The following is an 11,650-nucleotide window of genomic DNA, read 5'->3' as shown; positions in this document are numbered from 1 at the left end:
GCATAAATCAAAATGAAATTTAATTTAACCAATAATGCCAGTAGCTTCATAAAAATAAACATAATGTAATATTTGACTGAAGGTAAAATAAAACATGCGAAAAAAAATCCTAAGATTAAAAATATTGTCAAACGAAACTATAGATTTCCTAAGACTAAAACTAGTTAACTGCAATTCTTCTAGCCACTTGTAGAATCTCTCGTCGTAGGAGCAAAGGAATTGATTTGTCATTCTACTCATGTGTTCCATAAATTCATGTCCCATCATAGTTAACTCTTCTCTAATGGCATCTTGTTCTGACATCAAAGCTTGAATAGCGGTATTATAATCAGTTCCGGGCATATGATGTCTAAAATCAGGTACTGCCGATTCTGCGGACGGGATAGGATGAGGTGGAGAGGCAGCATCATGGTAACCAGTTGGTGTCTGCGGATCAGACTCAGCATTAGGAATCTGGCTGTCAAGAATCTCATAACCTTGGATGGTTTCAACAGATCTAACAGGAGAAGGTATTCCATCCAGGTTGTAGAGCCAATTATTTCGGTTATGGACACTAGTCATCGGGCTAGGCATGGTGAATAGGTAAAAAGCTTGGTTGTTAATTAATAGTTCAAACTCTTTAGGTCCAAGGTTTCCTATAAACATAGTGTTGAAAAGGAAATTTATATTCATAGGCTGAATACCGCAAAAAGGGTTCAAATCAAGCATGGGTTGGCGCAATCCAATAGCATTAGCAATCATAGTTATCAACCCCCCTATTTGAATCGGTGCACGATCATCTTGAATAAGGAGGTCAAAACTTGACAACATATAAGTGGCACCATTCACTGGACGATTCTGGGAAGCACAAAATATTATGAAAAGTTCATCACGTGATACTGTGGTAATGTTTGAAATTTTCCCAAAAAGAGTGTGTGCTAGGATCTTGTGGAAATAACGAAAAGCTGGGTTATGTATGTTTCCAGAAAGAAACTCATGTTCCTCAGGTTCGTCATTTCCCGTCAAACGTCCCCAAAAATGCTCAAGCTCTCGATATTCAAAGAGGTCCTCTTGGTTCATGGTGAATGTGTCAAAAGAAGTAGGGAACCCTAAGAGGTTAGTAAATTCTCTAATGTTATACTGATACTCCATATTGAACATCCTGAATTGAATGAAACCTCGGTTTATTCCTTTTCCATGGTTCGGTAAATAAATCAGGGAGCTAAAGAATTCTAGAGTTAGCCTCCAGTAAGTAACAAATTGTCTCCGAATAGGAGTGGTTTCCCACCCTATTTGATTCAACAGATATATGACACTATCTCTTAGCCCAAGTACGGTCATTGCACAATCATCAGCATAAAAATTTGGGTGCATCTCTCTCTCAGCAAGTTCTTCAAATTTTTGTCTCTGAGCTCTTCCTCGAAAATTAATACCCATATGATCAATATGTGCCATCAGGTCAGTGTTAACTAAAGAAAAGAAAAACAAGAATTTTAGTCATGATTTGGCCAGATGCCGAAAGAAGAAAAGAAGAAAAAATTAATAAAATAAAGAAAATGAAGAATGAAAACTGAATAAAATCAAAAGAATAATAAAAAAAATAAATAAATTTGTGGGTTGTCTCCCACGAAGCGCTTTGTTTAATGTCGCAAGCTCGACAGAAAACTATTAAATGTTAATCTATTAATTTTGGAGACAATACGTCTAAGTGCAGGACTTGCGAGTCTTCATTGTTTTCAGCATAATGATAATGTTTTAGACGCTGCCGGTTTACGATAAATGATTCAATAGATTTTCCTTTAATTTCTACAGCCCTACTAGAAAAGACATTAGTGACTTTGAAAGGGCCAGACCACCTAGAGCCTAGTTTTCCTGGGAATAACTTAAGTCTAGACTTAAACAATAGGACTACATCGCCTTGTTTGAAAGTTTTCCTTGATACACGTTTATCATGCCATTTTTTTGTTCTTTCCTTGTAGATTTTAGCATTTTCGTATGCATCTTGTCTAAGTTCCTCTAATTCGTTTATATCTAGAATTCGCTTTTCACCGGCGGCCTTATAGTTTAAATTTAAATTTTTAACTGCCCAATAGGCCTTATGTTCTAACTCCACTGGGAGGTGACACGATTTACCATAAATAAGCTTAAATGGGGTTGTTCCTATGGGAGTTTTGTAAGCGGTTCGATATGCCCATAAAGCTTCGGGTAATTTTGATGACCAGTCTTTCCTCGATGTAGCGACAGTTTTTTCCAATATCTGTTTAATTTCTCTATTAGACACTTCCACTTGTCCACTAGTTTGAGGATGGTAAGGTGTTGCTACTCGATGTTTTACACCATACTTAAACAATAATTTTTCGAGTATTTTAGATATGAAATGAGATCCACCGTCACTGATGACTATTCTTGGGACACCAAATCTTGGAAAGATTATATTCTTAAAGAGTTTAACTACTACTCGTGTGTCGTTTGTTGGAGAAGCTATAGCCTCAATCCATTTTGATACGTAGTCAACCGCTACGAGTATGTACTTGTTACCAAAAGAAGGTGGAAAAGGTCCCATGAAATCTATTCCCCACACATCGAAAATTTCTACTTCCAAAATGCCTTTTTGTGGAATTTCGTCACGTATAGATATGTTTCCTGTGCGTTGACACCTATCGCATTTCTTGACGGCGGTATGTACATCCTTCCCTATGTTTGGCCAATAAAGACCGGCTTGTAGGATTTTAGAGCAGGTTTTGGATGTACTTGCATGTCCACCATAAGGAGCGGAATGACAATGTTGGATTATACTTTCTACCTCTTCTTTAGGTATACAGCGACGGAAAATACCATCGGAGCCTCTTTTGAAAAGTAAAGGGTCGTCCCAGTAATAATGTTTTATGTCATGGAAGAATCGCTTCTTTTGTTGGTAGGATAAATCAAGTGGAACCACTCCGGCGGCTAAATAATTGACAAAATCAGCGTACCATGGTGTAACGCATACAACCAAGGTGGTCTTTACCAGTTTGTCAGCTCTATTTTCTTCCAAATTAGCTATAAGTTTATCGTACGAGAAATCATCGTTGATCGATGTTCTTTCCGGTTCCAGGTTTTCGAGTATAGAAAGGTGATCTGCTACTACGTTTTCAGTCCCTTTTTTATCTTTGATTTCCAAATCAAATTCTTGTAGCAACAAGATCCACCTTAGGAGTCTAGGTTTAGCGTCCTTTTTTTGTTAAGAGGTACTTAATGGCAGCGTGATCAGTGTGAACGATTATTTTAGCTCCGACCAAGTAGGAACGAAATTTATCTAGTGCAAATACTACTGCAAAAAGTTCTTTGTCGGTCGTGGCGTAATTCATTTGCGCTTCATCTAGAGTTCTACTCGCATAATATATGACGTGAAGTTTTTTATCCTTTCATTGTCCTAGAACAGCGCCTACGGCGTAGTCACTTGCGTCACACATTATTTCGAAAGGTTCATTCCAATCCGGGGTCTGCATTATGGGCGCGGAGATCAATGCTTGTTTAAGCGTTTGAAATGCTTCTAAACATTTATTGTCGAAGATGAATTCAGCGTCTTTCATTAATAATTCGGTTAAAGGTTTAGTTATTTTAGAGAAATCTTTAATGAATCGTCGGTAAAAACCGCCATGTCCTAAGAAACTTCGTATTTCCCTCACAGTTTTCAGAGGTTGAAGGTTTTCGATTACTTCTATTTTGGCTTTGTCTACTTCAATTCCTCTATTTGATATGATGTGTCCTAAAACAATTCCTTCTTGTACCATAAAGTGACATTTTTCCCAATTAAGTACTAGGTTTACTTTTACACATTGTTCTAGAACTCTTTCTAGGTTTTCGACACATTCTTCGAAACTTTGCCCGCATACGGAAAAGTCATCCATAAAGACTTCCATGATGTTTTCGAGAAAATCGGCGAATATTGCCATCATGCACCTTTGGAAAGTTGCAGGAGCATTGCACAAGCCAAATGACATTCGTCGATAAGCGAAGGTACCAAAAGGACATGTGTGATCGCGACTTTATGAGTCTATCGGGGTACAAACTGCAAGTGCACAGTCTAATCGCGTAGTTTTAAAAGATATCGATCCCACAGGGACTTAATGAATTGATCTACCGTTTTTCTAGGGTTACTGCGTAAAGCTAAGGCGGATCATACTTTAATGATTAGGGGGAAAAGTAAAACTAAATTTGGATCTAGATAAAATATCAAATAATATGGATATCAGTATGTAGTTCGTCGTAATTGGGGAATCAAATCTTCGTTGGTCTTTTTCTTAATTTTAAAATAAGTCTTTTCAGTAGACACTATTAATTAAAAGTCTTTTCCTCAAACTCTCGCTCTGTTGAATTAGACTATGACTTTATATTTTAACATACGCTCTCACTATTTCGTTAAATCTAAAATCACTTTTTGAAAATAATAGAATCTATAGAAACTCCTTTTGAGAAAATACTAATCGTTTAAACACCCTCGTCTCAAACTCTCGCTCTGTTGACTTAGATTATATGATTAAACTTAAATGCTTAACTCTCGTCCTCACATTTAACTTTTAAAAATAATTTTTGAAAATGATTAGAATTTAAGTAACCTTAAAAATTGCTTTCGCCCTGATTTAAAGTTAATGTTCAATTTACAATGTCCAGTTAAAAACTCAAACTGTCGTTCTATTGATTTTAACTTCTTTATGTCTTTTACTCTCGTACAAAAAACCTTGGTATCAACTCTGTAAATTGAGACCAGAAAAAGAGTGACTATATTCTGAAATAAATTTAAACCAACTCAATTTTGATTCCTTTATTTCGCTTACTTTACATACCGATATCTAAATTAATTAGCCAGACATGATAAACATGCACAAACAATAATCATGCATAAATACGGCCATATCAAACAAACAATATATATAAACAACGGAACAAAGCATATGTAAATTAAAACGATAAATTAATTAATTAATGAACCTGGAAAAATACTAGAATTCTGGATTTTATCTCCTAGCTTCGATGCTCGAACACTCCACCACAAGTCGGTTGGATTTGTTCTTCACAATTCTAAATCAGATAGGAAAGTAAAAACAAGGAAATAAAATACTATGATCTAACGTAAGGTTAGATCCAGTAAAATTACACAATAATTTCCGGTGTAGAAACTATCGTGAGAAAATAAACTGTATGCTTCGGATATTAAACTAGAAAAGAAAAGGAAATAAATTGCTTGGAAATTTAGAGTGTTGGAAAAATAATTCTGGAAAAATTGTACGGAGAAGAGAAAGCTTTAATTGGCTTTTGTGAGGTCTATATATTCACCTCTCAAAATAACCGTTTCCTAGAATGGGTCTTCAATGTCATTCAAAACGTCTACGAGTGCAGGAGAAGATTTAGGGGAAACCGTCCACTCCGTTACGCACGTAAAGCCTAAAATATAGGATGGAATGTGTGACGTCCGTCACACTATGTGTTACGGTCGTAACACTAGGTTTTAGGACGTGGCGCTCGGCATGTGCTCGTGGCGGTCGTGACATCCATTTCCTTTGTTCCCAACGTGGGCTGGGCTTTGGTGCTTCAGCTTGCTGCTTTTCCTAGAAAATCCTCTTTTTTCACCCCTCTTCTTTCTTTTTCACACATGCTTTAAATAATGATACCTGAAATAAATAATAGGAAAATACCGAGTAATATCGAATAATATAAAATAAATTGAATCAAATGACGATATAATTTAATTAAATCAAGTCTAAAAATGTGATATAGTTTCATGTTATCAAACTCCCCCACATTTAGACTTTTGCTTGTCCTCAAGCAAGATGAAATTTCCAAACACACATCAATTCATAATATGTTGCAAGTAAATCTCGTTTAGAAATAACCTGAGTTTAATCTTAACACCAAAAACTACCGTAACAACACTAGATAACCCCACCTTATGCAAACCAGTTCGAGTCATGCTATTATAGCTCAGCCTAGTTCTTTTGCTCTTATTTCACCCGTTTTCATTCGAGCGAAATCACATTAAACCCTTTATCTTTTCACGCACATAGTGGAGTAACCGGTTAGCGATTCTGATCCCCTTTTAGTTAGAAGATCTGGTACATAAGTTGGATAACTTCTTTATTTAGTCTATTGCAAATTGCGGTGGATCGGACCGTAGTCCGCCCTACCAAGTTCAGCACCAGAAACCGCTGAACCAACTCACAATGGATCGTTCATACTATGTTTTTGTAGGGTCCGCAACCTTTGGATTAAATCATCGGGTAAGGATCACCTAACTTAATTAGTGCATTTCCTGATTTTTAATCTGTTGTTTTGGGAATCATTCACTTGTATTCATCGGCTCTCCACGTAGTTTGCTATTAAGATGGTGTCGACTTCTCGTATAAACTACTCGGGGTTACTATAAAACTAAAAGTTCAAGGAGTTGGTATAATAGGTACTTAAGCTGATCTAACATGCTGAGGTTTTTAGAGTGTTGGGGCGGTAATAATTCTGTTTTAATTTCACTCAAGTTTTATAAAATAGGCAACCTTTATACTTGTTGAGTGTGTTGAATTTTATTATGGCACAAGAAAATTGAGGAGAATAGATAATAAAAAATTTCACACTAGGGACTTGACTTAAGAATTGTTTTTTTTATTTTTATTGAAAGGGAAATAGCATACTCGAAAGGGAAATAAACATAACTGAAACAAAGTTTTCCCCCCTACACTTAAATGAAACATTGCCCCAATGTTTCAAAAAAAGAGAAAAAAAAGGAAAAAAATGGAACCCAAACTCAATTCTGCCTGCGCACTCTTGTTCTCGGACCCGGTGATCGTTCACGTACTGCCAAGTCATCAAACCTGTTAAGCAAGTCAGTGAACCTCTGGTCGGTTATTGCATTCCTCTCTTGTTGTTGTTGTTGCATCTGGCGCATCAGTTGCATTACTTCGTTATTCTGCGCATGCATGGCATCAAGCCGTTGGCCTTGATGTTCAATAGCATCCATGATGTCATCATTTGTTGCAGGACTTCTTCTTCGACGACGTCGGGAGGATGGAGCAGCTACAGTATCGGAAGGATTATGTGGGACAACATGTTGTTCAGGACCTTGATCACCTTGCTCCATTTCATCAAACTCGTCTGGGGGCGGGTTTGCTTGTGTAGGCATGGTAGGTTCGGGAGCATTCAAATTGTAGATGAATCTGTTGGGGTTAGTAACATCGGTGAGTGCAATGTTGGGCATAACGACGCTTGGGATTTCTTGGTTATTCACCATAAGATAATAATTTCCGCCTATCCTATGTTTGATTAAGCGGCAGGAGCGACAATAGCTGATATCTATAAACAGGGGTGGCAAAGATTGCAAATTCTGAAGTCGGTCCCCTAAATTTAAACCGAGTGCGATGGTGGTTATTAATCCTCCAATCACAAAAGGTTGATTGCCTCGAGCACAAAGGGTACGGATATGGTGAAGTAAGAAAGAGGCGGTGTTTACCTTTGTATCTGCTGAAAAGATGCAGTGTAGGAAGAATAATTCTTTCACGTTAACTTTGCTGTTGTTGGCTCTTCCAAAGATGGTGTTTTGCAAAATACGGACAAAATACCGGATAGTGGGGTTGTGCATGTGTAAAGCAAGTAATGCATCCCAATTGGTGGTTACCACACCGGATATTTTTCCAAAAAGTTCGAATGCGACCGTGTTCCACTCTAAGTTTGGAGGGATTCTTGGGTGGACGTGGTCTCCTTCAGGAAAATGTAGCATGGCACTCAACTAATCTTGAGATAGTGCATACTCAGTGTTGAACATACGGAATTTTGCGACACCGGTTAAGTACTCGTCCTCACCGGTTGGAGTGGTGTATGAATAAGAGCTTAAAAACTCCAAGGTGAGTGATGGGTATGTTGGGTGATTTTGTGTGCACAGAAAAGTTAAATCGGATAACCTAAGCAGCCATTGCACACCTTGATGTAATCCTAATTCTTGTAAGCAATTGAAATCTGGGTACCTGGTAGATGTGACACCGTGTTGCTGAAAACGAACAAACTGCTCCCGTTGATAGTTACTATCTTCAGTTCGGAAAATAATATTTCCAAATTGCATTTGATGTTGGTTCTCCGCCATTTTGATTGGTAGGTAGAAAGAAGGAGAAAGGAAAAGAGGATGAATTTTTTTTGTATAGAATGGAATGATGTGGTATAGGAAGAAATGTAGTGAAGGTATTTATAGGAAGAGTTTTGAAATTGGGAAGAGGAGTGGGTGAGAAAAAATTAATGTGGATAGAGAGGTGAGTTGAATGGGGATAAAGAGGTGAGATGAATAAAATAAAGGTGAATTGAAAAGGGGAGTAACGGCCGTGACAACGGTCAAAAACATTTAATGAGAAAGCAGGTTGTCACGTTCGTGACAGCATGCGTGACGGGCGTCATGGGGGTGTGGCGACCGTGACAGCATGCGTTACGCTCGTCACGCCTCTGATCATGCAACGGTCAAAATGTTCGTGACACCATGTGTGTTTTGTTTCATTATTTTTTTATTTTTTTATGTTTTTAAATTATTTCGGTTTTGCTTATTATATTTGTTATTTTTATTATTTTGTTTATTATATTTGCTACTTTACTTCACCATAGAATATATATTGTTTCTCTAATAAGCCATGTAAGTAGTAGCATACAATATATATCATCATTGGTAATTTTAGACAGTGCATAAATCAAAATGAAATTTAATTTAACCAATAATGCCAGTAGCTTCATAAAAATAAACATAATGTAGTATTTGACAGAAGATAAAATGAAACATGCGAAAAATAAATCCTAAGATTAAAAATATTGTCAAACGAAACTATAAATTTCCTAAGACTAAAACTAGCTAACTGCAATTCTTCTAGCCACTTGTAGAATCTCTCGTCGGAGGAGCAAAGGAATTGACACGGTGTAGCAACTCGTGAAATTGATTTGTCATTCTACTCATGTATTCCATAAATTCATGTTCCATCATAGTTAACTCTTCTCTAATGGCATCTTGTTCTGACATCAAAGCTTGAATAGCGGTATTATAATCAGTTCCGGGCATATGATGTCTAAGATCAGGTACTGCCGATTCTGCAGACGGGATAGGATGAGGTGGAGAGGCAGCATCATGGTAACCAGTTGGCGTCTGCGGATCAGACTCAGCATTAGGAATCTGGTTGTCAAGAATCTCATAATCTTGGATGGTTTCAACAGATCTAACGGGAGAAGGCATTCCATCCAGGTTGTAGAGCCAATTATTTCGGGCTAGGCATGGTGAATAGGTAAAAGGCTTGGTTGTTAATTAATAGTTCAAACTCTTCAGGTCCAAGGTTTCCTATAAACATAGTGTTGAAAAGGAAAAGTATATTCATAGGATGAATACCACAAAAAGGGTTCAAATCAAGCATGGGTTGGCGCAATCCAATAGCATTAGCAATCATAGTTATCAATCCTCCTATTTGAATGGGTGCACGGTCATCTTGAATGAGGAGGTCAAAACTCGCCAACATATAAGTGGCACCATTCACTAGACGATTCTGGGAAGCACAAAATATTATGAAAAGTTCATCACGTGATACTGTGGTAATGTTTGATCTTTTCCCAAAAAGAGTGTGTGCTAGGATCTTGTGGAAATAACGAAAAGCTGGGTTATGTATGTTTCCAGAAAGAAACTCATGTTCCTCAGGTTCGTCATTTCCCGTCAAACGTCCCCAAAAATGCTCAAGCTCTCGATATTCAAAGAGGTCTTCTTGGTTCATGGTGAATATGTCAAAAGAAGTAGGGAACCCTAAGAGGTTAGTAAATTCTCTAATGTTATACTGATACTCCATATTGAACATCCTGAATTGAATGAAACCTCGGTTTATTCCTTTTCCATGGTTCGGTAAATAAATCAGGGAGCTAAGGAATTCTAGAGTTAGCCTCCGGTAAGTAACAAATTGTCTCCGAGTAGGAGTGGTTTCCCACCCTATTTGACTCAACAGATATAGGGCACTATCTCTTAGCCCAAGTACGGTCATTGCACAATCATCAGCATAAAAATTTGGGTGCATCTCTCTCTCAGCAAGTTCTTCAAATTTTTGTTTCTGAGCTCTCCCTCGGAAATTGATACCCATGTGATCAATATGTGCCATCAGGTTAGTGTTAACTAAAGAAAAGAAAAACAAGAATTTTAGTCAGAATTTGGCCAGATGCCGAAAGAAGAAAAGAAGAAAAATTTAATAATATAGAGAAAATGAAGAATGAAAACTGAATAAAATCAAAAGAATAATCAAAGAAAAATAAAAATTTGTGGGTTGTCTCCCACGAAGCGCTTTGTTTAATGTCGCAAGCTCGACATAAAACTATTAAATGTTAATCTATTAATTTTGGAGACAATACGTCTAAGTGCAGGACTTGCGAGTCTTCATTGTTTTCAGTATAATGATAATGCTTTAGACGCTGCCCGTTTACGATAAATGATTCAATAGATTTTCCTTTAATTTCTACAGCCCCGCTAGAAAAGACATTAGTGACTTTGAAAGGGCCAGACCACCTAGAGCCTAGTTTTCCTGGGAATAACTTAAGTCTAGAGTTAAACAATAGGACTACATCGCCCTGTTTGAAAGTTTTCCTTGATATATGTTTATCATGCCATTTTTTCGTTCTTTCCTTGTAGATTTTGGCATTTTCGTATGCATCTTGTCTAAGTTCCTATAATTCGTTTATATCTAGGATTCGCTTTTCACCGGCGGCCTTATAGTTTAAATTTAAATTTTTAATAGCCCAATAGGCCTTATGTTCTAGCTCCACTGGGTGGTGACACGATTTACCATAAATAAGCTTAAATGGGGTTGTTCCTATGGGAGTTTTGTAAGCGGTTCGATATGCCCATAAAGCTTCGGGTAATTTTGATGACCAGTCTTTCCTCGATGTAGCGACAGTTTTTTCCAATATCTGTTTAATTTCTCTATTAGACACTTCCACTTGTCCCTTGTCCACTAGTTTGAGGATGGTAAGGTGTTGCTACTCGATGTTTTACACCATACTTAAATAATAATTTTTCGAGTATTTTAGATATGAAATGAGATCCCCCGACACTGATGACTATTCTTAGGACACCAAATCTTGGAAAGATTATATTCTTAAAGAGTTTAATTACTACTCGTGTGTCGTTTGATGGAGAAGCTATAGCTTCAATCCATTTTGATACGTAGTCAACCGCTACGAGTATGTACTTGTTACCAAAAGAAGGTGGAAAAGGTCCCATGAAATCTATTCCCCACACATCGAAAATTTCTACTTCCAAAATGCCTTTTTGTGGCATTTCGTCGCGTCTAGATATGTTTCCTGTGCGTTGACACCTATCACATTTCTTGACAGCGGTATGTACATCCTTCCATATGTTTGGCCAATAAAGACCGGCTTGTAGGATTTTAGAGCAGGTTTTGGATGTACTTGCATGTCCACCATAAGGAGCGGAATGACAATGTTGGATTATACTTTCTACCTCTTCTTCAGGTATACAGCGACGGAAAATACCATCGGAGCCTCTTTTGAAAAGTAAAGGGTCGTCCCAGTAATAATGTTTTATGTCATGGAAGAATCGTTTCTTTTGTTGGTAGGATAAATCAAGTGGAACCACTCCGACGGCTAAATAATTGACAAAATCAGCGTACCATGGTGTAACGCATATAGC

This window comes from Lathyrus oleraceus, chromosome 4, assembly GCF_024323335.1.
Source record: "Lathyrus oleraceus cultivar Zhongwan6 chromosome 4, CAAS_Psat_ZW6_1.0, whole genome shotgun sequence".
NCBI classification, from domain to species: Eukaryota; Viridiplantae; Streptophyta; class Magnoliopsida; order Fabales; family Fabaceae; genus Lathyrus; species Lathyrus oleraceus.
Note: the sequence above shows the minus strand (reverse complement) of the source record.